The sequence below is a fragment of the Triticum dicoccoides genome, chromosome 1A, assembly GCF_002162155.2.
Source record: "Triticum dicoccoides isolate Atlit2015 ecotype Zavitan chromosome 1A, WEW_v2.0, whole genome shotgun sequence".
Taxonomy (NCBI): Eukaryota; Viridiplantae; Streptophyta; class Magnoliopsida; order Poales; family Poaceae; genus Triticum; species Triticum dicoccoides.
This window is the reverse complement of record NC_041380.1, coordinates 562,288,439-562,293,148: the sequence shown is the minus strand read 5'-3', so window position 1 is coordinate 562,293,148 and position 4,710 is coordinate 562,288,439.

Here is a 4,710-nt window from a genome sequence, read left to right as displayed (position 1 = left end):
TGAGAATCCCATAAATGGGGGACACGATCTCTGCTTTGACAAGACGTGCCAAGGAAACCGCCTCGCAAAACACGCTGAGGTGGAGAAGTGAAAACGATTCGAATAAAGGCTTGGCCGTAGTGTGATGTCACGCTGCGGAATACGTCAGCAGATTAGATTTGTGTTAATATTATTCTCTCTGTGGCAATACGTGGAAACTTATTTTGCAGAGCCGGACACTACTCTTGGTGTTTACAAACTTTTATAAAGAATTTGGAGGAGGAACCCGCCTTGCAATGCCGAAGACAATCTACGCGCCGGACTCGTCATCATTGAAGCCTGGTTCAGGGGCTACTGAGGGAGTCCTGGATTAGGGGGTGTTCGGGTAGCCGGACTATACCTTCAGCCAGACTCCAGGACTATGAAGATACAAGATTGAAGACTTCGTCCCGTGTTCGGATGGGACTTTCCTTGGCGTGGAAGGCAAGCTTGGCGATGCGGATATTCAAGATCTCCTACCATTGTAACCGACTTTGTGTAACCCTAACCCTCTCCGGTGTCTATATAAACTGGAGGGTTTTAGTCCGTAGGACAACTTCATCATACAACAACCATACCATAGGCTAGCTTTTAGGGTTTAGCCTCCTTGATCTCGTGGTAGATCTACTCTTGTACTACCCATATAATCAATATTAATCAAGCAGGACGTAGGGTTTTACCTCCATCAAGAGGGCCCGAACCTGGGTAAAACATCATGTTCCTTGCCTCCTGTTACCATCCGGCCTAGACGCACAGTTCGGGACCCCCTACCCGAGATTCGCCGGTTTTGACACCGACAGGGCTCTCAATACAGCTCGCTCCCGCGAGTCTCCATAGCTCCAGCGAATTTCTCAATTCTCTCACAATGTCAGAGGTGCAGGCTATCTTGTTTTGAAAAGTGCTTCTATTCCTCTCTTGCCAGATCTCCCAGCATGTTGCAAGGAGCATGGTTTTTGCTCCTTTTCGCTCCCTTGGCGCTGCCCTGTTGATGATTTCTCTGACAATCGTCAATGGTTTCTTATGGCGCCACTCATCCGTCGGCGTGAAGGTGGAGCAGCTGTGCCATGATGCCACCTGTTGCCACACTCTCCAAGCATTGGGACATTCCCAGATAATGTGCTTGCTTGTTTCAAGGTTTTTGTGGCAGAGCTGGCAGAAATAGACATTTGGGCAGCCCCGGCGCTGGAGTTTATCGTTGGACCAGACTCGGTTTTGCAGCAGCAGCCAGCAAAACATATTGATCTTCCCTGGAGCCCAAGCTTTCCATATGATGCTTTCAAAATCTTAGGTATGTACAGGAAACCTAAACAGAGTTTCAAGTTTGATAATTGGTTGCTGAAGGAGAATTATTTTCAGTCTTTTGCTAGAAGTGCTTGGATCTCTGCTACCAACATGAATTTTTCTGCTCGTACTAATAATCTTGCAGGTGCTTTAAAAGTTTGGTGCAAAAAGAAGAATCCTATTCAACAGGAGCTTGCCAACTTAGAACAACAAATCAACAATATTCAAATGCAGCCACTGTCCATGCAGGACCATCAAATGGAATCGTCTCTCATTATCAGGTATGAACAAAATTTGTCAAAGCTTATTGATTTTTATAGGCAAAGAGCAAAGAAAAATTTTGCCACCCAAGGAGACAGGAATACTAAAATTTTTCACCATGCTGTTCTTAAAAGAAGAAAGAGGAATACTATTGTTTCCATAAAAGATGAGAATGACAACATCCACTTTAATCCTCAAAACATTGCGAATACTTTTGTGAACTATTTTAAATACATATTTGCTTCTCCTAATGTGAATGTTGGTAGGCCTTTTCTTGCATCTAGTCTTCCTCTTGACTGCCAGGATTACACCTATAGTGTCCCGGATAAGGAGGAAATTTTTAACACTCTCAAGGACTTGAAGCTAAATGCCTCTCCGGGGCCTGATGGTTTCAATGTCGAATTCTACATTGCTACCTGGAGTTGGATTGGTGACGATGTCACTGCTATGGTGAGAAATTTTTACCAGACAGGTATAATGCCATCACATATTAGTGATACTCACATTGCTCTTATTCCTAAGAAATTGGTATCAAAAATCCCTTCTGACTATCGACCTATCAGCCTTTGCAATGTCATTTATAAGATCATTTCCAAAACCTTGGCCAACAGATTGAAGCCTCACCTTCCTGACTATATTGATCCTTCCCAACAAGCCTTCATTAAAGGTAGACGCATATCCAATAATATCATCTTAGCCCAAGAGATCACTCACACTTTTGCCCTTAAATCTTGGAAACAACAAGCGTTCTTGCTTAAAATTGATTTGGCCAAGGCTTTTGATCGCCTTGAATGGAACTTCATAGTCTCTGCTCTTTCTCGCAAAGGGTTGCATGGTCACTTTACAAACTTGGTTTATGCTTGCATCTCTTCCCCAAGTTTCTCTGTTATTATCAATGGTCAGCCTTTCGCCAACTTTCGTAGTAACAGAGGCTTAAGATAAGGATGTCCTTTATCGCCTTATCTTTTTGTCCTTGCTATTAATGAACTTTCTTTAAGCTTACATGATGCTATGGTCCAAAATTGCTTGTCTGGGATCTCTTTTGGTCTAGACTGTCCTCCTATTCACTCCATGCTTTTTGCTGATGATTTGTTGGTCTGTGGCAATGCTACGGTGCAGGAGGCTAACCAGATGGCCAACCTCATCAACCGTTTCTGTTGTCTTTCCGGGTAGACTCCAAACTGGGACAAGTCTTTTATTTTGTTTAGCGCCAACGTTTCCCAGCCTTTAGCTCAACAAATCACTCATATATTCCCTATTCCTCTTGTTGATGGTACATCTACTCATCTTGGCCACCCGTTAATCCTCCCTGCCAAGGATCGTGCTTCCGCTTATAACTTTGTTTTTGACAAATTTAAGAATAAGCTTCCCACTTATAAGGCAGATAAACTATCCCATGCCACCATACTTGAGCTCATCAATTCTATGTTTGCTTCCACCCCTGTCTACTATATGTCCAACATACTTTTTTCTAAAAAATTCCTAGCGAAGCTCACCGCTGTCATCCGTAATTTTTGGTGGGTAGGAGTCAGAGAGGAGGCTGGTTCAAAAGCTTTATGCCTAAGGGCCTGGAAAGACATTTGTACACCTAAAAAGGAGGGGGGACTGGGTATCAAAAATATGCTTGCAATGAATCAGGGGTTGCTGCTTGCGGCTGCTTGGAGATTGGCTGATAACCCTGATAGTCACATCTATCAAGTTCTCCGTGCTAAATATTTTCCAGGTTCTTCCATTTGGAGAGCGAATTCCAATACCCCAAAATCTGCTTTTTGGGCGTCTGTTCTCAAAGTCATGCCTATGCTCAAAGCCAACTCCTTTTATCAAATTTCGCAAGGGAATGTTTCTGTTTGGAGTTCCCCCTGGTGCTCTACCTGGCACAATTTGTATGATCATCTTATCATTCAGCAAAGTAGCAATTTTATCTATCCGGCTAAGGTTTCTGATCTTTGGTTGCCTGGGAGAAAAGTGTGGAATACTCAGCTCGTCTCTAACCTTTTTATGGAGCCCTCTGCTTTGGCTATTATGGCTACTCCTATTCTTCTTGATGATTGCAGAGACATTCTTTGTTGGGACTTAACCCCTTCAGGAAAATGCAATTCCAAGAGCACATACAAGATTTGTTTGCAACAAATTCACTCTGTGCAGGCCAATCAACCAAGACAGGTAAACACATCTATTCAGTCTATTCTTCAACAGGTATGGAAGGAAAAATTTATGGCCCCTCGGGTCCATACTTTTGCTTGGAGACTTCTCAGGCGAGCTCTTCCATCAGGTGCCAGAGCTGGTAGATTTTCTGTTCACATTAGTACATTATGTGCTAGATGTAATATTGAAGAGGATGATCTGCATCTCTTTTTTCTTTGTTCTTTTGCAAAGGCTGCTTGGTTTGCTCATCCATGGTACATCAGATCTGAGTTTTTAGTTGCAAATCATACTTCTGTTGCAGATATCATTATTGCCCTTTCTACCTCTAATCATCCGCATGCCACTATTCCTAATATTTTTACATTCATGTGGTGCTTGTGGAAAGCTAGAAATGAGGTTCTTTTTTGCAGGAAATTTTCACTACTCATCAAGTGCAACATGCAGCACTAGCTATCTCTTCTCTGCAGGATTTTCATGAACAAAAATTGCAGGAAGTCAATCCTTCCTCTCCTACTCTTCATACAGGTTCTGAACAAATGGGACAGCCTCTTCAAGGATCAACTATAAAGTCTGATGCGATAATTTCAGAAACAAAAGTTTATTCTGATGCCTCATGGAAGAACAACAACATTCCAGAAAGAAGTGATCTTCAAGCAACAGGAATTGGAATTTTCATTTTTATTCCTAGAGATGACTTTGACACAAAAATCATGATACAAGCTTCTGCTAACTCTACACATTCCCCTCTTGTGGCTGAAGCCTTGGCCCTTCAATTTGCTGCCAAGGTGGCTTGCAGGTTACAACTCCATAATGTGTCATTCCTCACAGACAACCTTTCTTTGGCAAAGATGGTGGTTTCCAGGAATATTAAGGATAACTCTATAGCTTGGAGATGTCGACCTCAAATAAGTAGTTTCATGCAGGACTCTTCTAGTGAACTTGATGCTATCTATCACATTCCCAGGAATATCAATAGCATTGCCCACAACTGTGCTCACCAGGTTC